This window comes from Ochotona curzoniae, unplaced genomic scaffold (assembly GCF_017591425.1).
Source record: "Ochotona curzoniae isolate NIBS_2020 unplaced genomic scaffold, NIBS_Ocur_1.0 contig_1274, whole genome shotgun sequence".
NCBI classification, from domain to species: Eukaryota; Metazoa; Chordata; class Mammalia; order Lagomorpha; family Ochotonidae; genus Ochotona; species Ochotona curzoniae.
In genome coordinates, this window is record NW_024465023.1 from 31,033,898 (window position 1) to 31,056,996 (window position 23,099).

The 23,099-nt window shown below is 39.8% G+C and overlaps 1 protein-coding gene across 7 annotated transcripts in view; it reads right to left on the reverse strand.

The window, feature by feature from the left end:
• EDA (ectodysplasin A) overlaps positions 1 to 23,099 on the reverse strand; it is a 360,959-nt gene that overhangs the window by 131,952 nt on the left and 205,908 nt on the right. The window lies entirely within an intron of this gene.

The following is a 23,099-nucleotide window of genomic DNA, read 5'->3' on the forward strand; positions in this document are numbered from 1 at the left end:
TAATTCTGCAAACACAGGATTCATAAAATCAGAAATGGAACAAACCTTATAAGTCATCTACTCCATATCCTATGTTTTTTATTTAAAAATTAACCCTTAATTTTTAAAAAGATTTATTTTATTTTATTTTATTTTATTGGAAAGGCAGATATACACAGAGAAGGAGATACTGAGAGAAAAATCTTCCATCCACTGGTTCACTCCCCAAGTGGCTGTAATGGCTGGAGCTGAGCCGATCTGAAGCCAGGAGCTTCTTTCGGGTCTCTCCCATGGGTGCAGGGTCCCAAGGCTTTGGGCCATTTTCCACTGTTTTCCCAGGCCACAAGCAGGGAGCTGGATGGGAAGTAGAGCAGTTCGGATACAAACCAGCGCCCAGATGGAATCCTGGCAGATGCAAGGTAAGGATTTAACCACTAGATTATCATGCTAGGCCCAGTGTTGTAGTTTTAAATAGGACAATTATTTGAAATGCACAGTGACAAAGAGGTGATGGAGAGGGAAAGAGAGAGGAAGAGAGAGATCTTTGATTTGCTTTCTGAAAGCATGAAATAGATGGGCCTGGGTCAAGCTGAATTCAGGAGTCAGGACCTGCATTCAGGTTTTTAACATAGGTGGTAGGGGCCTAAGCACTTGAGCTATTTTCTGTTGCCTTCCTGGATATATCAGCAGGGAGATATATTGGAAGCACTGGAACCAGGACTTGGAATTGAAACTCTGATAAAAAAAACAGGGTGGGGGTGGTGGTGGAGGCAGCGTGTAGTGGTGGGAACATCTGAAGCCATGACACAATGCCCTCGCCTCCTTTGTTTTACAATGGACAAAGAAAGGCAGTTGAAAGGTAGGGCCTGCCCAAGATAACAGGAGAAATTGGGATTTAAACAAAAGGAAAACTGTAAATGAAGATGTAACTGGCTTCTTTCCTAATTATGATGATTCTATAGAGAATAACAGACACTTTCAAAAGGACTTTATCTTTTAAGGGTTTCCATCAGCCAAAATAATAAATAAAATTGCAAAGCAATAGGTTAAATGCAAATTTTAAATTGTTTATTTTTCTCCCATAATTTGGAGTATGAAATCATCAGAAGTGAAAAAATATAAGATGGTGGCAAAGAAACTCATTTGGGATCCAGGAAACCATGGTTATAAACTAGTATTCTGATCTTCATGATAAGCTATCTTAGATTCAGTTTTGTTATTTGTAAAACGGGGGTGTGAATAATGGTGACACTAAAAAAAATATTTCCACATTCTAACCGTGCAGCCTATAAATGTGCCATTGTTTGGAAAAGTGGTCTTCACAGATGAAATGAAGTTAATGATCTCAAAATTAGATCAAGATTTAGTGTGAATTATAAATTCAAAGATATAAATTCAAAGGAGCAAATTTTCAATTCAACAGAGAGGTTTAAAACAGAGATGAGAAGTTGATGTGAAGACAAAAGGCAGAGATTGAAGTGATGGGTTTACAAGCTGAACCACTAAGAATCCACTAGAAGCTAGAGGAGGCATTGAACAGATTACTCTTCAGAGCCTCCAGAAGGAACCAAACTTGCCCACAACTTGATTTTGGGACTTCTGGCTTCTAAAAGTGTGAGATAAAATTTTATCATCTTGAAGTACTGAATTTGCAGTAATTTTTTAATAATAGCCTTGGGAAACTAATACATGTGAGAGAAAATGGGATAAGTGAAGGCCCAGGCAGGCAACCCAAATGATTAAAATTGGGCAGCAATGTGAGAAATAGCAGAAGGGTAATCATTAATGGAAATGAAACACGTGCCTTAGTGCCAGAGAAAAAACAGTGAGCAATGACCTGAAGAATACGTCTTAGTTCTGGTCTGTGGTTACCATTTGGGAAGAGAAGCCCAGGATTTCCAGGGCTTTGGGTTTTCAATAAATATTTAAAGTCCAACATTTCATTTGAAATTCTTTCATCTAGAAAAATAAGAGGGTACTCATTTTAATTTTTAAAACACTGCAAGTTAAGCAAACTGAATTTGTGGTCTAAATATTACATGTTCTCTAATGTTCTTTATGGCTCTAATCTTCTATTCTTAAATTGCTTCATTCTATCATTGAAATATATTATTAGAACTGGAAGATTTGTTGGTCCCTAAGCTCTGTCAGGATGATAGTAGCCATGGCACAGTGTAAGTATGCCATTTTTGTTAGTTCACTTATTCCTGGAATTTTAAAACTTGACACACCCAGAAACATTTCTTATTAAAATAAACCTCAGGAAATACGTTCTTTCTCGGGATACTTTCCATTTACTAAAAGCCTTATCGGATATGAAAAAGCAGTTGAAAGAAAATGCAGTATTCATTCACCTCTAGCAAAAGACATTTACATCTGAAAAAATCCTGTTGATCAGAAAAGGAATTAAAAGATCCAGTTAGCTGTCTGCATACTCACATAAGCAAGAATTTATCCAAGAATCATACACATGTCTAATGGTTAGATATAAATCTGAACAGTTAGTAAAACTTTGATAGGTATCTCCTCAATAGTTTGTAGCCAGGCAATAACTTAATCAGAACAGTATCATATCATACTTGTGAAAAACATGAAGGCTTGACAAGTTTAAAAATGAGTTTCTAAGGACCACCACATAAAACAATTTCCTCTTTCTCCTTTGCTAATAATCCATACACTTGCAAATTCCAAGTTTGAGAAAAGGGAATAGGATACTAAAACAGGTCAATGAGAAAAGAGTAGTTTTTTCCACATGTATTTCTGGTGCAACCAAAAATACACATGCAACTGAATGAAGATGGACCTCTACCTCATATCAGATACAAAAATAACTCACAGTAGATCACAGAAATTTAGGTGAAAATGCTAAAATTATGTAACTTCTAGAAAAAACTAGAAATAAACATTCATGATCTTGGGTTAGGCAATGGATTTTCATAAAACACAAACAGTATAAGGAGAAACAAAAGATAAATAAATTTGGTTTCAATAAAGGTGAAACTTGTTTAATAAAGGTGAAATCTGGTTATGAAGAACACCACACATGGATTTCGGGAGCAAGGTACCCTACTTCACTGTTGGTGGGAGTGTAAGCTGGTTCAACCACTATGGAAGTCAGTATGGAGAGTGCTAGGACAACTAAAAATCGATCTATAGTCTGGTTCAGCTATCCCACTTCTGGGAATACATCAAACAGAAATTAAATATGCCTAAGAGAAAATGACCTGAACTCCTATATTTACCGCAGCACAATCTACAATAATAAAAACATGGTAACAACCCAGATGCCTCTCAAATTTGGAATGAAGAAGCTGTGTTACACCTACTCCATGGAATACTACTCAGTCATTAAAAAGAACAAAATCCCACCATTTGTAACCAAATGGTCCCGACTAGAGACCATTATGCTCAGTGAAATAAGCTAATCTCAAAAGGACAAATATCATATGTTCTCTCTGATATAAGACAACCTTTAGGCAAAATACAAGATCAATAGATATATAGGTAAACATGCATGTATGTATAATCATCTAGAGGAACTGTAGAATAGAGATTATCATGCCGAGATTTGAAGATATATTGCAGTATGTATCTCCACTTCCAAATCAATGATGGACTTCCAATGAAACTGTTAAATACATATCTTGACAGTAGGATGCTGGACTTTCTACCATTGTCTATACCTACAATGTCATGAACAGAATGATGGACTAGTGACTGTTGTTGATTGAATGTATTATTGTAATAATATGGGGAAAACAGTGGAAGAGGGAGGAATGGGGAGACTGGAAGAGGAAATCCCTGAGCCTGTAGAACTGCAATATGAAAAATAAAAATTAATAAAAAAGCTTCAGAAGATATTGAAATTAATTTTGACATAAATAGGAGAAGATATTTATAGTCATATATTTGATAAGGGATTAATGTTTAAAATACATAATTTATAAAAATCAAGAATCAAAACCAAAAAACTTTAAAATTAGCTAAAGGATTGAAGATGTTTCTCCAAAGAAGATACACCCAAATAAAAAGCCATTAAGTTTCTGAAAAGATGCTCAGCCTCATTAATCATAAGGGAACTACAAATCCAAACTGCAATGAAGCAATAAAGCAAATAGAAGACCATTGAAAAGGTCAGAAAACAACAAGTGTAATGAAAATGTGGAGAAACAGAAATTCTTATGTATTGCTGGTAGAAATGTAAAATGGTGCAGCTGCTATGGAAACATTCAAAATTGCCACATGATCCAACAATTCTACCTTGAGATATATACCTAAAAGAATGGAAACCAGGAACTTGAACAGATTTGTACACCTATATTTCTAACAACATTATTTAATAGTGCCAAAAGATGGAAGCAACTCTAGCATAAATGATAAACAAAATGTATTTTGTGCATATAATAGGACACTATCTAGCAATACACTTCTATTTATTTATAATTACGATATTCTCTTGCTGAACTGACATCATTATCACTTTCTTTTTACATTTTTTTTAACTTAAAGTCCATTTTCAATTTTTAAATTAAAATTTAAAAATATTTATTTTTATTGGAAAGGAAGATTTATAGAAAGAAGGAGAGACAACGAGAAAGATCTTTCACCTGCTGGTTCACTCACCAAATGGCTGCAATGGCCAGAGCTGAGCTGATCTGAACCCAGGAGCCTCTTTCAGTTATTCCATGTGGGTGCAGAGTCCTAAGTTCTTGGGCCAACCTCCACTGCCTTCCCAGGCCACAATTATGGAGTTGAATTGGATGCAGAGCAGCTGGGACATGATTCGGCATCTGTATGGGATCCTGGCTCTTGCAGATGGAGAATTAGCCAGTTGAGCCATTGGGTCAGGCCCCAAATTTAAAATTATTAACATTTTAATTCAGAATAGCTTTAAATTTACAAAGCAAAAAACTGTGAGGTAGTAATACAGAATTCTTATAAACTATATATATTTTTTTATTTTGTAATAACTTTCACATGTAAGTTGAGGAAATCTGCAAATATATCCAAATCTACCTCAGTTGAGGTACACAGAAATAGGCCTCAATAAAATAATATCTATAGATAACAAACCTATAGCCATTACATAACTGAATGCTAAAAAACCAAAAGCATTTCCTCTAAGATACATAACCAAATTAAAATGAATAAATAAAAAAAAAAGAATTTCAGCTTTAACCAAAATTCTCTACCACTGTTCAAATGACTCATAAACTCTTTACCCCATATCCCATTAACACCCCACATTAGTATCCTTGTCATAATTAATGAGACAAATTCAGATTATTCTACTGTTTAAATTGAAAATCCTTTTATTCCCTTTGCTGCTGCAGGCAATTTCATACAAAAGATGAAAACTACCTTGCTTCTTGTCTCACACATAAGAATTTTCATGTGGACAATTTCAGTGAGCAAAGCAGGATTTATTAAAGATAGATTAATGATAGAAACTTCCTGCCACAGCATTAGGAGAGGGCCTCCGAGGGAAGAAAACCTGATAAAATGATGCATTTGGAGTCTTTTAAGTAGAAATTTGAGATAGGAAGAAGCCTAGAACAGCACAATCACAATGAATAATCCCAGAGCTGAATTCTAATCCTGTCTAGCTTGCTCAGAACAAAAAGGGCAGCAGAAGGGTGTGACTGGCCATCTCCTCTTTCCATCCTCATAAGGTAAAAACCTCAGGCATCATTTCCTTGTTTCATCAGAGAGGAGGAATTCACTTTTCAGTATGGGATCGCCTAACCTCCACATTGCTATTCTTTCTGTTTTTTTTTTTTTTTTAGATCTATTTTTTATTTAAAAGGCAGATTTACAGACAGAAGGAGAAACACAAAGAATGAGATCTTCCATCCTCTGGTTCATTCTCCAAATTGCCACAACAGTTGGAGCTCAGAAGACCCAAAGCCAGCAGCCAGAAGTTTCTTCCAGGTCTCCCATGTGAGTGCAGAGTCCCAAGGAATGGAACTATTCTTCAATGATTGCCCAGTCCACAAACAGGAAGCTGGATTAGAATTGGAGCAGCTAGGACTATAACCAGCATACATATGGGATGAAGGCACTGCAAAAAGAGAATTAGCCTGTTGAGCTACCATGAGGATCCTTATTGTCACTCCTACGATAACAATTAGGAGTGAGGAGGGAAGTGTCTTTTCAAAATCATAAAATGGGGGAGAAGCAAGATTTATATTTTGAAAGGAAAATTTCACCAGGCAACATGATCCTAACTATTTTTACTTCTATCCCTCCAAGTATAAAGTTATTAACATTCTCTGCCCAACCTGAGTTTGTTTTTAAACAGTTCTGGCTCCTATATAAGGCACAACATAAAGTATTTGTCTTTCCTTACTTGACTTATTTCATTCAACATCATGCCCTCCAGTTCCACCCTTTCTGGTGCAAATAACAGGATTTAATTCTTTTTCATGGCTGAATAATATTCCATTGTGTTTATTTCCTTCATTTTCTATATTTGCTCATCTTATAATGAAATTGAAAATCTTGGTTGACTCCATAGTTTCACTACTGTGAACAGTGCTGCTGTAAAATCTATTTTTTTTTTCCTGATACAAATACAGGTACCACTGTTCCTTCACCTGGAAAATCGTTTTACCATTCATTCATATCCAGTCTATGTATGTCCTTGAAATGGCAATGAATTTTTTGTGGGTAGAATATCATCACGTCTTTAAAAAAATCCATTTTGTCAGTCCAAGTCTTTTAATTAGAGAATTCACTTCATTTATGTTCAAATTAATTATCGATAGTTCAGGACTTACTCATGCCGCTCTATTAGTTGTTTTCTGGTTGTTTTGTTAGGCACTTTGTTCCTCTCTTCTGCTCTTCTTTTGTGGTAATTTTCTACAGTGGTGTGCCTTAACCTCATTTCTCCTTTGGATACTTTTACTTTATAACAACCAGGAAGATACATTGCACATCTTATGTTTATAAGAGATTATTTTAAGCTGATAATATTGACAGCATAAAAAAGTGCAATGCTTTAGTCTCCCCTCACCAATAATTTCTGTTTTTGATGTCACAATTTATGTCCTTTTATATTGTATATCCTTTTATACATCATTATAGGTATAGTTTAAAAAATTCATTTGAAATGTAGACAGAAGGAAAGGTAAAAGTAGAGAAAGAGAAATCTTACATCTGTTAGTTCATTCCTCAAATGACCAAAGCAGCTTCAGTCAGACAGAAGCTATGTGGGTGGCAGGAACCCAAGTATCTGCTGACTCCCGGGGTGCATATTAGCAGGAAAACATAATCCACATAGCCAGGACTCAAACCCAGGCACTTCAGTAAGGAATGTGACCATCACAAGCATTATCTTAACTACTGTGTCAAACACTCACTCCTGTATTTTGATTTTTAAATAGTTTTATTTTTTAACTTATATAGAAAGGTAAATTGATTTACATATCACCATTACAAAATTAGAGTATTCTGAATGTGAGTACATATTTATCTCGGATATTAAGTTTTTATTTTCTTACATACTCATGTTATTTTTGTGTGTTTTTTATTATACATTTTTTTATACTCACATTGTTAATTAGTCCTTTACAACAAACTGCTTTTAGCATTTCTTGTAAGGCCTACCTAGTGGTGATAAAGTCCCTCAGCATTTGCTTGCAGATGCCTCTATCTCTCTTTCAATTCCAAAGGACAACTTACATTACAGTAACATTTGGCACTTCCTCTTCTTTTAGCATTTTCCATGTGTTCCTCCACTTCATTCTGACTTACAAAGTTTCTATTGAGAAGAAAGGAGAGGTCCTTTATTCTCATGAGTCTCTTGATTTGATCACAATATCCTCAGGGAATTATTATTTGGGTTCATCTTTCCTGGGGTCCTGTGGGCTTCATTGGATTTCCATATTCTTTCCTTGATTGGGAAGTTTTCAGACTTCCCAATTTCCTTAAATAAACTTTCCTTAAACTTTCTGTCTCTTCAACTGTGCTAAGTCATTTTTTTTCTCTGCATGATCAAGCGTACTATTGAATTTCACTAGCTTCAGAATATCTGTTTGGTTCTGTTTTATGATTTCTATTATTTCATTAAAATTGTTGGGATGGGCATTTGGCATCATGATTAAGACAGCAGTTGGGATATTTGCATCCCATATTGGAGTCCTTGGTTCAACGCTTGGCTGCTTCCAATTCCAGCTTCCTGCTCATTTGCACCCTGGGATGCAGTGAGTGACACATGAAGATGTTTGGTCTCCATCAGTTACATGAGATAGCTGGATCTGGTTTCAGTGTGGTCCAGACTGGGCTGTTGCCATAATTTGGACAGTGAATCAGCAGATGAGAGGTCTCTGTGTTTGTCTCTACTTTTAAAATATAAACTGAAATTATTTTTAAAATAATACTCACTTCATTTATGCATTATATTTTAATTCCACTTAGCTTATTTTTCTTGTCTCATTGTATTTATTCTAAAATTTTATTTCATTTAATTTGAAATAGAGAAAGACAGAAAGACCTGGTAGAGATAGATAGATAGATAGATAAATAGATAGATAGATAGACTGATATTCCATCCAATGGGTTCACTTTCTGAATGTCCAAAATAGTCAAGTTGGATGAAGCCAAAATCATGAGCCCAGCACTCAAGCTAAGTTATCTATTCGGGTGGCAGAACCCAAGCAGGAATCCATCAGGAAGCTGGATTGAAAATAGTAGGACCAAGGTCAAATTGGATTTTTGCTAAGACTACAGAGTGATAAGGCCATATCCACATCTGCAATTTTGACAAATGTTATGCCGGGTATTATAGACGTGACCCCACTACCCTGCCAAAGTCAAGTTGAGAATCCCATCCAGGAGGTTTGGAGTGCTAAATTACCCTGATCTTGTCTTTGCACAGGTCAACACTGAGTACCCAGTGCTACATGTCATGTGCATAAATGGAAGAATTGTTGCCTTCTCCCATTCCCTAGCCTACCCTGGGTAGCCATTTCCCTCATGTAGTCACTCCACCATGTGGAAGTGGCCCTAGGCTGTCTGCTCATCAGGAAGAAGGCCATCAGACTCTTTGCCATGATCAATATAATCTTTTGCCTGAGATAAAAGCTGCTCTCTCTCACTTTCACTCACCTCTGAACCTAACAAAAGTAAGTTGTCCACCTGGGTTTGAGGCAGGCTTGTTAAAATAATCATTAGGTCTTGGGCTCTATATTAGCTTTTTTTTTTTAAAGTTTTATTTATCTATTTGTACTGCAAATGTATTTTTTTTTAAAAAAAGCATTTATTTTATTTTTGTTGGAAAGTCAGATTTACAGGAAGAAAGAGATGCTGAAAGAAAGATCTGTCTGCTGAATCACTCCCCAGCTGGCTACTACGGCTGGAGCCGAACTGTTAAGAAGCCAGGAGCCAGGAGCTTCTTCTGGGTCTCCCACGTGGGTACAGGGTCCCAAGCCTTTGGGCCATGCCCTACTGCTTTCCCAGGCCACAAGCAGGAAGCTGGATTGGAAATGGAGCAGCCAGGATACACATAGGATGCTGGCACTTGCAGGGGGAGAAAGAGCTTGATTAGCCACTGTACTGGCCCCTCCACCTACAGTAGCTTTGTAAACTGCTGTGTGAAAGCCAAAGGGTCCACATAAGAATTGTGTTCATAGATGGCTGCAAAATTACTGCTGTTATGAGAAAAGATGACTGGGAGACCTCCTATTCTGTCATCAGTCTTGGAAAATAGTAAGAGTCTGGCACCGACATTGTGAGAGGATTAAGCTGCTGGTGAATGATTGGCTCCAGCCACCTTAGTGGGGACCAGGATGTAGTTCTGGGCTCCTGATTTAAGCCTGGTTCAGACTTGGCTATTAAAACCATTTGGGGGAGTGAGTCAATGGATGGATTATTCCCCCTTTCCTCTCTTGCTCTGCTTTTAAAATAAATAAATAAGTAAATATGTAAAGAAATAAATCTTAAAAAACAAAATTCTGATCCATGCTATACCTTGAGTTTTGAGGATGCTATGCTAAATAAAGTAAATCAGTCACAAAAAGGCAAATATTTCAAGACTCCACTTATATGAGGTAAATAGAATAATCAAGTTAATAGAGACAGAAAATAGAATGGTAGTTGCAGAGGCTGGCTGGTGGTGCTGATAGTGTTGAAATGCGGAATTGATGCTTAAGGGTTGCAAAATCTCAGCTTGGAAAGACGAAAAAGTTCATGAGCTGGATAGTGGTAAAAGGTTGCACAACAATGGAAATATGCTGAATGCCACAAAAGTGTATACTTTAAAATGATTAAAATGGTATAAATTTTGTGTTTTCTATTTTACTACAATAAAAAGACAAATAAATCAAAGATTGGGCAAAGAATTTGAATAACTATTTATGTAGAAAAAACATAAAGGGAAACAATCGTATGGAAAGACACTTGACATCAATAGTTATTAGTAAGATATAAGTCAAAACTATAAAGGCATACTGCTTCATACCCATGTGGATGGCTACAACAAAAATGAGATACAATAATAAATAATGGTGATAATGTGAAGAAATGGAAATCCTCAGATATTGCTGATAGGAACGCAAGATATTGCAGTCACTTTGTAAAGAAGTTTAGCAGTTATTCTGAAAGAGTAACTATATAATGCAGAAATTTCACTGCTAGGTATATGAGAGAATTGAAACAGTTATTCAAACAACTTTGTAAAAAACAATTCAAAGTGCAGTTTTTGCAATAGTTAAAGGATGGACATTAGCTAAATATCCATCAAATGACAAATAAACCAACAATGATCTATCCATGTAATGGGATATCATTGAGCAAAAAAACAGAATAAGATACCTGATAATGCTGCAACCGAGATAAATCTTGAAAATGTTAAGTGTGAAATGCCACCCACAAAATACCGTATTTATATGATTATATTTATATAAAATTCCAAAACAGGCATATCTGCAGAAATAGTAGATCAATGGTTGTCTAGGTTAGGGCAAGGGGTAGAATGTGAAATGACTAATTGACATAGATGTGAGGATGATGAAAATGTTTTAGAATTAGACTGTTGACATGGTTACACAACTCAGAGAACAAACTAAAAACCAATGAACTGTATGCTCTAAATGGGGAGATTACATAAGTGAATTGAATCTCAATCTTTTTTAAATCAAAAAGAGAAAGCAGAAATATTTCATACATGTATGTCTCAGCTCAGCCAGTCTCTGGGTATTCTTTTTCAAAGGTTAACAGGAATAGTTGAAGCCATGCAATTATCTTAGCTGAGAAGAACTTTACATTTAGGTCCCTTTCATTATAACTCATTACTAATACACTTTTTAAAATCATCATATCTCAAAGATTTATTTTAGCACTGTAAATTCTGTGGTCAAGTTACATTTTAGTAAAAGTAATACAAAAGGTCTAATTCTCTATTATTAGCCAAGCATCACACAGAATTATAATCTTTCAGTAGAAGTAATGCTGTTTGTATATATGTATAATTTATCAATACCTATATAAGTAATTCATATCTATGATTGCTAAATGTGATAGTAAACGTATAGATGATTGAACTCTTTAGGATAACGATTATTTATGTTAATCTTTATTGATTTACACATAATATCTGTAATCAAACAGATGTTGTGAGACACAACACACATACGCACAGAGAAAGAAGAAAACACAACATTGTTACGAGACATAATAATAAACAGAACTGGGGTTTGATGTTGTAAACAACACAGAGAATTAAAAAAAACTACAATCAATATATTACAACCTTTAAAGGAAAAGGTTGGCCGCAAGAACAGATGGGAAATTTCAGGAGAGGAGTGGAAGCTATAAGAATGAGATGTATAGATGAAGAATGTTTTTATCTCTCTCATCAGTGAACTTGAAGATAATGCAAGTTATATGAACTGAAACACAAAGAAAAAGAACTAGATCAGAGCATCCAAGAGATGGAGGACAATGTGAAAATGAATAACTCATATATATATGTGGAATCATAGCAGATTAAGTGGAGAACTGAGGCAAAATTATTTAAAGAGATAAAAACCTGTGACTTTGTAAAACTAATAAGAACTGATAAACCACTCATCCAAGAAGTTTCAAATGTCAGGTACGAAAAATACCATTCAAAATAGACACTTGGATCTCCCTGTTTCTCTTCTCTATAGCTCTCCCTTTCAAATAAAAATAAATAAATCATTAAAAAAATTCTAGAGAAAAAATAAAAATAACAGTTTCAGCAGATTTATTATTATAAACTATGTAAGTTTTAAGACAATGGGATAACTTTAAACTGAAAGAAAAAGCTAAAATATATCACCTAGGTTTATATCCTTAAAAATAGTATTCAAAATCAAAGTGAAATAATCACTTTTTCAGATAAAGACAAACTAAGAGATTTTGTAGCAAAGATCCGCAGTATAGTAAATGTGAAATGAATTTTTTTAAGTAGAGGGGATATGCTCAGACAGAAACTTATACTGACACAAAGCGCTGGAAGTGGACAATGAAGGACGTATTTTTTCTTATTTTAATATGTTATAAAATATCATCAATTTTCTAAAACAAACCTAGGTGGATGCTTGTTTCAAATAAGGTAGTGCAACTATGCTCCATCTGTCTTTTCCAGTAAATGCAGTCATGAAAAGTAGAAAGAATGCATGTATCAGATCTATTCAGTGACTTAATAATAGGCAAGTCCTTTTGTTCCTTTCCTTTTTTTTTCCTTTAAAGGTATGTTTTATATATATATATATATAATATATATATACATATATATCTTCTCTCTCTCTCTCTCTCTCTATATATATATATATATATACATATATGAGTAAAAATGGGTTCATGCCTTCCCCAAATTAGGAAGGAGCTATGCTTAAAGATCATATTTGTGTTTTCCATGGTGCCCTAGGAAATGGACTACTCTGAGACAACATATGGGGATTCATTGCTCATTTTCTACAAAGAAGATTACTTCTATACAGAAGTTTATCCTGGTGGTAAACAAATCTGTTGCTAAGAGTAGACATTTCAAGTACACTTGAAATTGCCACTCATGTTTAAATTTTGTATAAATTTCATTTCACAGCTGAACTCTGTGACTATTGCCAAGATTTATGAAACAATATTGCACCGTTTTGTTAAGTAAAAAAAAAATCACCACATATAATGCATCCACACATAAATTAAACATGATATCCTAAAAGTATAGTGGCCACAAATGAAAGAAATAGGGCCCATCGCCATGGCCTAGCGGCTAAAGTCCTTGCCTTGAACATGCTGGGATCCTATATGGGTGCTGGTTCTAATCTCGGCAGTCCCAGTTCCCATCCAGCTCCCTGCTTGTGGCCTGGGAAAAAAGTCGAGGACAGCCCAAAGCCTCGGGACCCTACACCTGCGTGGGAGACTTGGAAGAAACTCCTGGTTCCTGGCTTCAGATCGGCACAGCACTGGCCGTTGTGGTCACATGGGGAGTGAATCATTGGATGGAAGATCTTTCTATCTTCCTCTCTCTATATATATCTGACTTTCCAATAAAAACAAAGAAATCTTTAAAAAAATGAAAGAAATGGACAAAATGATAATAAGTTGAAGCTTGAAATAGGATTCCACGGGAGTTGATGAGTACATTTTGTTTTCTTTTAGATATGTTATCAAAATTTTGGTTTTTCATCTCTCTTTCCTAATTATCCTTTCTCTTTGACTAATAGATGGGGCACATTCTCAGAGCTAACTTGCTGCAACACTGATTTGAGAAGCAAACTTGTCTCTTGTTTACTTCCAAGAATACTCACAAACACATGGTCCCCAGCAGCCTGGGCTGTGAGTTTTTTATGGAAGTGAAATGCACACAAATGAACACACTCATGAACATACATATGCAATCAATATACCCATATGTAAATAAGTTCCCCCTGAAAAGAAATGACTTCTCTGTCTTGACACATTCTTAATAGATTGACATGCCACCTGAAAAAGGCTTTCACGATAAGAACAGGCTTGGGACTTTTTCTCGAGTTCATGAAGAGGAACACTGGAAAAATGTCCCCATTGCTCTGAAATAAGAAATTGAGAGGGGGCCCGGCGCGGTGGCGCAAGTGGTTAAGTCCTCGCCTTGCAACCCCGGGATCCCATATGGGCGCCGGTTCTAATCCCGGCAGCCCCGCTTCCCTTCCAGCTCCCTGCTTGTGGCCTGGGAAAGCAGTGGAGGACGGCCCAAAGCTTTGGGAACCTGCACCCGTGCGGGAGACCCGGAAGAGGCTCCTGGCTTCGGATCGGCATAGTATCGGCCCGTTGCGCTCACTTGGGGAGTGAATCATCGGACGGAAGATCTTCCTCTCTCTCTCTCTCCTCTCTCTGTATATCCGCCTTTCCAATGAAAAAATAATAAAAATAAATCTTTAAAAAAAAAAAAAAAGAAATTGAGAGGACAGTAAAGACATATGAACACCTATATGTGCTACTGTGAGGACTACACTGCATCCCCATAAGCAACCACTGGTGGAAACCTCAGAACCCTTGAAGATGATGCGGGGACTGGTAAAATGATTGTGGCAAAAAAAAAAAAAAAAAAAAAAAAAGAGAGGCAAAATAATAAAATAAATGTTCACAGAAATGAGGTTTTTTTAAAAAAAATGTCAGATTTGGCAATTAAAATAGAAATATCTGAAGTATAGGTTCACTCTTTCCTTTGTGTTGATCTACAAACAACACTGGAATGAGTTTTCTGGTTGCTATTTTGAAGGCAAAAGAGAAATGTATTCTTTTTTTTTTTTTAAGATTTAATTATTTATTTATCTTATTGGAAAAGCGGATATACAGAGAGGAAGATTTTCCGGCCGATGATTCACTCCCCAAGTGAGCACAATGACCAATGCTATGCCGACCCGAAGCCAGGAGCCTCCTCCGGGTCTCCCACGTGGGTGCAGGGTCCCAAGGCTTTGGCCCGTCCTCCATTGCTTTCCCGGGCCACAGGCAGGGAGCTGGATGGGAAGCGGGGCCACCGGAATCAGAACCGGCGCCCATATGGGATCCCGGGCATGCAAGGCGAGGACCTTAACTACTGTGCCATCGCGCCGGGCCCAGGGAAACGTATTCTTTTACATTCAGTCATCTGCAGTAGGAGATGGTAAAGGTGTTTAACACTGCCAATTGATCGAAGGTTTCCAAGAATGATTATTTGTGATTAAACCACAGTTCAAAACTTTATAAACTCCTGGAAAGGCTACAGTTTCCTCCTTCTAGTTTTCTTATTCACAAAATCAACCCATCAAGAAAAAGACTACAAGAAAACAACTGCAAAGAAATCTCAATATGATTCCCACCAATTCATCTATGAGAAGACTAGGAGTCACTGGCAATCGACCTCAACCATCAGCAAAACTTCTTCAAAGCCCCGGACACTGCAGAAGCAAGAATACCAGAGTCAAATGCCAGTTTTGTAAATGACCAATCCAAATACAGACTGGATGAATGGATTATAAAACAGGATGCATATAGCTGCTGCCTACAAGAAACATACCTCATTAACAAAGATACACACAAACTGAAAATGAAAGGATGGAAATATTCCAGGCTATAGAAAAGCAAAAATGGAAAGAGGTATCCATCCTAATATTAAGCAAAATAGGCTTTAATACAAATTGTTAACAAGAAGGGCATTATGATAATAGTTAAGGGATCAATTCAACAGGAAGATGAGAGTATAGTAAATGCATTACACCCAATGGCAGGGTGCTTGGTAATTTAAAACAAATGTTAATAGATATAAAGGAAGACATAGATTCCAATATAATATTAATGAGGGACTTCAATATCCTTCAAATTTCAATACTTTCAATACTTCAAACTTCATCAATAGACAGATTAACTAGGCAAAAAAGCAGCAAAGAGCAGAGCTAGTCTACCCAATGGATCAAATGGATCTAACTGATACCTACAGAATATTTCATTCCATAGCTGCAGAATACACATTTTTTCATAAGCGCATGGAACTTTCTCTAGGACACAGCATGCAAGGCCATAAAGCAAGTTTCAACAAATTAAAAAGAAATTAAAATCATACAGTGTATTTTTTCTGACCTCAATTGAATTAAGCTGGAAATTAACAGCTTAAGAAACCCCAGAAAATATGAGAACACATGGAAAATTATCAATATGCTCTTGAATGATCAGTGGGTTGCAAAATAAATAAATTTCCTGGGAACAAGTGAGGATAACAACACGATGCATCAAAATTAATGGGATACAGCAAAAGAAGGTTTAAGAGGGAACTTTATAGCAATTACTCCCTAATCAAGCAATTGGAAAGGCATCAAATAATTTATCTAGCAATGTATCGCAAGGACCTTGGGAGGAGGGAACAACAACAAACCCCAAATTAGCAGGAGGAAAGATGTAATTAAAATTAGAGAAGAAATAAACAAAACTGAAACAGAAATACAAAAATTAGTGAAATTTAAAAAAAAATAGGAAAAACATTGACATACCATCAAACTAATAAAAATGTGGAGAAAACCGAAGTTAATAAAATCAAAGATCAAAAGGAAGATGTTATAACAGATATCACAGGAATAAAAAGAATCATAAGGAATTACTACAAACAGCTATACACCAACAAATTGGAAAATCTGTAAGAAGATTTCTGGATACATACAATCTAAAAAAATTAAGTCATGAAGATTTAATTTTAATAGCAATAATAGCAAAAATAGACAAGTGAAATTACATCAGCTATGAAATTTCTGCACTGCAAAGGAAACACTCAACAAAATGAAGAAGCAACCAACAGTACAGGAGGAAATATTTGCAAGCAATACAACGATAAAGGATTAATATTCAGGATCTACAAAACAGCTTGAAACACCCCTGGTGGCTTCACTGTCCTCCATGAGGTCTGGGAACTAGTGCTGGGGACTGTTGGAGTGGTCCTGAGATCATGCATGAGTTTCTGTCACAAGGGTGGGTGAGGTGTGGGGAGGGAAAGGCCCCAGGGTATCGTGGTGTGCCTTTGGGTTGGTCTGGCATCTTGACCAAAGCATTTGTGGAGAGATAAAGTCCCAGAGCTGCACATGAGCTAGAGGACCAGGTCTTGGCACCCATCTATGACCCTGGGTTTCTGGTGGGCAGGCAGAGCTCCAGGCCAGCATGCCACCCCACCAGAACATTGGGTTGGGGAATCTATGGTCCCCCCACCAAGTACAAGGACTATGGATTGCTCACAGAAGGGGGCTTGGGGATATGAAGGAGGGAGGACTGCTGAGGGACTAAATTGCAGGTGAGGATTGGCTTCTAGGAGACTTCCACCTACAAGGCCACTGTACTTACAGGTAAGTGAGAGGGGAGAGAGGGAGAGACTGAGCGGTTTGGAGGGAGGAGGCCAGAGGACCTTTCTGGGTTAGACAGATGCACTTGCTCAAGTGGGAGACCTAAGCTGCTCTAGTTAGCATCGACCACTGGTAACTGCTTCCCACCAGTGCACATAAAAGCTAGGACTGGGGGAATGCCTGGCAGGGCTAGATGACAGCACTCAGTAGTGAGTGTCAAAACAGGGGGCAGGTCATGTTAGGCTGGGCCATGACACTAACCAGCACATAAGAGAACCAGGTTTGGGGACAAATTCTGTGGGGGACATGTGGGCCTAACCCTGTGGAACTGCAATTTCCTCTGGTTCTTAAGAGCTACAGGTGGTCATGGGCTGAGCTAGGCATGACCATGGAACCCTCTGATACTCATGGCTACTGCAGTTGAGAACAGGCTGGGTTGGTTGAGTCGGCAGCCACTACAGGTGCACCCAAGAACAGGGTGTGGGGTGGGCTAGGCTGCAAAATCCATAAGTTCATACAAAAGCCAGGATGGAGGGGGCAGGCTGTGCTGGGTAAGGGCCTAGCTCCACTGGCACCTGTAAAATCTGGGTCTGGGAGTGGGCACGGTAAGGGAACTTGGAAAGTCCTCAGGTGAGATGTAGCTCCCACTTGTGAGCCTGTGATTTTGGTCTGGGTTTTGGACAAGCCAGGCAAGGCAGCTACACCCAATCAGCAAGTGTGTGGGTTGGTTTCGGAGGGGTGTGGATTGGGTAGGGCTAGGCCAACCTTAGTTCATTGGCATGTGCAGGAACCATAATGGAGTGAATGTTGGGTGAATTAGGCTATAACACCTATCAGTTGGCATGAGAGCCAGGGACAGAAGCAGGATGGGCAGGGTTAGGCTACAGCACGCATCAGTGGGTTGGGCCAGGCTAGGCTGCAGCATTTGATGGCAAAGGCCAACATGGGGGATTGGCTATGCTGCAGCTGGGTCAGAGTAACCACTGGCATGCACAAGAGCTGTGGCTGGGAACAAGCCTGGTTGGGGAGCTAAGGGGATGCCCCAGCTGTGTGGTAGTTCCCACTGGTTAGCACAATAGCCAGAATACGGGGTGGTGATCAGGGCTGGATGTGACTGTAATGTTCCTTAGCATGTGGACTGGGACTAGGGTGTGTCAGACTGGGCTACACTCCAGTACCTGCTGGTGTTTATGAGAGTCAAGGGAGCGGGTAGGATCGGCTGGGTTAGGTCTCAGTACCCACTGAATCACACGAGAGCTAGGTCTGGGCATGGACCAGGTATGGCTGGGCTGAAGTACCCAACAGTAAGAACCAGAATGAGTGTGGGCCGTCTGGGCAAGACCATTGTTCCTTCCAGGACAGAAGGTAGACTAAGTCAGTCTGGGCGAATGACCCACTGGCATGCATGAGGTCTGCCACTGGGAGGAGACTTGATAGAGGAGCTTGGGGAACTCCTCTGTCAGGTTGCAGTCCCTGCAGGTGAGTGCAAGAACTAAGCCTGGTAACAGCTCAGACCAGGACAGGTTACGGTATCCACCAGCATATGTGTGGGTCAGGTCTGGGGGTGGACCAGCTTGAGCCAGTTCGTAACACCCACTGGCAAATCCAAGAAATAGGAAAGGGTTCAGAACAGGCCAGATTGGGCCATAACACCAGCCTGTTCACATTAGGGCCTGAGACTGTAGACCATACAGGCTGGGTTCATCTGCAGCACCCACCAGCATGAGGTGGAACTAGGGGCAGACTGTGCTGGGTCAGCAGGGAAACAGTGGGCACCTCTCTGATGGGTTGAAACTCCTACTATAGCAAGAAAACCAGGGCTGGGGGCAGGCCTTGCTAGACAGGCAGTGACACCAACTGGCATAAGTGTGGTCTGGACAGGGGGATTGGTTGGGTTGAGCATGGCTTTATGCCTATTGATGTGTACAAGAGCTGAATGGGATGTGGGACAGACTGGACCAGTCTGCTGCACATACTGGCAAGCACAAGAACCAGGGCTCGGGGTTGGCCTAATGAGGGTTATTGGGAGCCGCTCTGACTTGGCTGTAAATTCTACTGGTGTATGTGAGGGCCAAGTGTGTGGTGGGCAGGGTTGGGCTGGGCCATTGGTTTGCGTATGAGACGGGGCTAGAGACAGAACTGATCCACCAATTGCAACTACCAGTGTGTGCATAGGCTGATGGGGGTTACAGACTGAGCCAGAACCTGTACTGGCAAGGACACACGAGTCCGGGCTGGGATCACTTCAGACAAGATTTCTTTGGGGATCCCCCAAACTGAACTGCTGGACTCAGAACTTCAACCATCAGGAGACTCATAGGATCTGTGGTCTGCCCACTGAATGCATGTGTCAGAACTAGGCCTCCTCAGTTAAAAAGGCGGAGCAGTGGATGGCATACCAAGATGCACATGGTGTATATGGTAGTCCATTAGAGACTGCAGAGGCTATCTAGTACCATAGCAGAAAAGGAGGGCAAAACAAATTGGACAACTATCCCAGCCAAGCACTGACAGCAAATATCTGGGCAAATGGAAAGTCCGAGGTAGACTATATCAGCCAATGGACCTTGGAAGGATTTCCTCATCCTTAGATCAGCAAGACTGACAGCATTAAAGAACTATCGAAACCACTTGAGCAGAACTCTCTGAACATGCTCCACATCTGGAACCTGGGGATGACAGTGGGTAGCCATTCCCCATTCCCAGGAACTGAGGCAGTTGGGAGGCTGCGTGTGGCTTCTCCCCTGATCTCTCCCTTTCCCCTAGATACAGGAAGAAGAAAAAGAAAATTTGGAAACAATGGTCTCACTCACTTTTCCTTAGTCCTTGACCTTTCCCACCCTACTTAGCTATGTAAATATCATCAAGAAGCAAGCAGGACCACAGCAACTGCCTGCACACATGAGATTTGGGGCTGGGAGGGGCCTGGTATGGCAACTTGGGGAATACCCTGTTAGGCCACAACTATTGCCAATGAGCACAAGACTCAGAACTGAGGGTGGGGCAAGCAAGGCATTGCTGTAGCAGTTGTCCACATTTTATGGGCTGGGTGTAGGGGCAGGACATGCTTGGTCAGATCACAACACCCCACATCAAGATTTGAGACTGTGGGTGGGCCATTCCAGGTTGGGCTGAAGAACCCAACAATCAAAGCAAAATCTGAAAAGGGAATGGACCTGGTAGGGAAATTCTGGGGACTCTCCTGACAGGCTGCAGCTCCCACTGTTCAGTGTGAGAGTCGGAGCTGGGGGTGGATCAGTTTGGGCAAGGCTTTAGCACCTATCTGCATATGTGGGTGAGATTGGGAGTCAGCCAAATGGGCTAGGCTCTGCACCCCTGTTGGCACTTGTGAGTGCCAGAATGGGTGTGGGCAGTAGGGCTAGCCTGCAGTACCTTCTGGTGAGTGCCATGACTGGGGGCAGGCCATGTCAGGCTGAATGCTGTAACATCTGCTAACACATGCAAGATCCAGGGCTCAGAATGAGATTTGTAGAAAAATTCATTGCTAGGCCACATCTCCTGCTAGTCAGCATGAGAGCTAGGGCTGGGTGAAGGGCATTTCAGGCCAGGTTGGGGTGCACTACCTGTCAGCATACCTGCAGGATGAGTCTTGGTAAGGGTCAGTTTACAGCACACACGGGCATGAGCAAGAGCCAGGACAGGGTGCAGGTCAGACTGGGTTGACCCCAACAACCGCCAGTTCACTTAGGAGCTGGTGGTGGGCCAGGCTGAGCTAGGCTGCTGCACCCACTGATAAAAGCTGGAACTAGGGGCAGGCAGGGTTGATATAGCACCTACTGGAAAACGCCAAGACTGTGAGTGGTCCATTTAGTACTGGGCCACAGAAACTGCTGGCACATGGCAGACCCAGGGCTGGGAGCAGGCCTGGTAGGCAAACTTTGAGAATTCCCTTGCTTGAACAATTGCTTACACTGGTAAGCATAAGAGCTGGGACTGGGGGATGGCCCAGCTAGGCAAGGCTGCCACGCCTTCTGGCATGCAGTCAGAATGAGTTCAGGCCAACCAGGTTAGGCCACTGGACCTGCTGGCAAGTGCTGGATCGGGTACAAGTCATGTCAGGCTAGACTGTATTGCCCCCTGGCAGATGCAAGATCTGGGGTCTGTCTCCAGTGGGCCTGGAAGGGGAACTGTGGGCACTTCTCTGGTGAGCATGAGAGCCAGGAATAGGGGCGGGCAAGGCTGGTCCAAGGAGCAGCACCTGTTGGCATATGTTTTGGCAGGAGCTGGGGGCAGGTTGAGTTGAGCTAAGCAAGAGAGCCAGATGGGCTGTGGGACAGATGGATAGGTTGCAGTATATGCGACACATATGCAAAAATTGGGGTTGGGGGTAGGCCTGAGAGGGGTTATTAGGTGTCAGCACTACTATGCCACAGTACCCTTCACGCTTGTGTACATGAAGACTAGGCCTGTGGCAGAACTGACCAGGGAGCTGCATCCACAGGTATGTGCATTGGCTGGTGCAGGTAACAGACAGAACCTGACCCTGCACTGTCTTGTACACAAGAAATCACCCTAGGCAAGTTTTCTTGGGGTACTCCCCATCTAGATGGCTTGACTCAAATGCCAGCAATATAGGTGGTCTGACCTTAGAGTGTATGTATCAGGACTGGGCCTCCTCAGTTGCTGATGCCTGGGCATTGGACAGCCCAGATGCACATGGGGTATATGACAGCCAGATAATAAACGCCAGCAGAGAACACTGAGTGCTTCATTAGAGGATGGAAAACAGAACAGGTAGGATAATTCTTTTGACCAAGGTTTATAACATGTTCCTGGGTCTGTGGATGCACTTAGGTGGACTTCATCAGGTAACAGACCTTGAAAAGATTCTCTCAACACTGGTGCAATGCAGCAACTTATTTCTCAGGACTATCAAAACCACTCAAATAACACTCTTGCAACACTCTTCCCCACATTTGGGTCTTTAAGACATCATCAAAGCAACATAAACATCATCAAAGCAACATTCAACAGCAAGGAGTGTCTTCCTCCTCTTTCGCTGAGGACACAAGAGAAATAAAATGGAAACATTTGTCTCACCCAGCACCCTACACACCTGACTCTCTTCACCCTACTCAGGGACCCACATGTGCAAGTATTTCTCTCAACTATGTAAACAATATTAAAAATAAATAAAAATTTTAAAAAGATTTAACATATACTATCAGTGTATATTCACATTGAATTAAGTTGAATGTTATTTTTTTAGAGGTTATGGATGCTTCTTTTGCTTTGTTGGCAGGGCCTGTTTCTATCACTAGATAAAAACAGGCAATCAAAACTGCTAGAAACCTCAGGATCTTTGAAATCTTCTGTAACACACGCATTCCAAAGTAAAACAGGCCTTGAATTGGAGGTCAATGTAGCCAGTTGACTTGTACTTTCTTAGACTTGGTTTACTCTTAGACATATGCTAAATAGCACAAGAATTCTCATCATTAATGTGCACTATTTGTTGGCTAATGAATACCAAGAAACACCAAAATCTGTATAGAAACAGATAAATTCTTACATGTTTACCTACTTACACGGTCACAAGTCATGCCTTGGTCATGAGGGAGGGACTTTATGTCTTTAAGGAATACTGGCCTGTTTGTCTCAAGCTGATCCAGATGTAGCAGCTTAAAGACTTTTGGGCTTCACAGAACTCCTAATGGCATTACATTAAGCAGAAATTTAAAAAATGAACAAATGTTGAATTAAATTTAAGTCATAAACAACTGTCATTCCCAAAGGAAAAAAAAAAAAAGATCCTCTTGCATTTTTGTCTATGAAATGGAGAAAGCTTCCAAA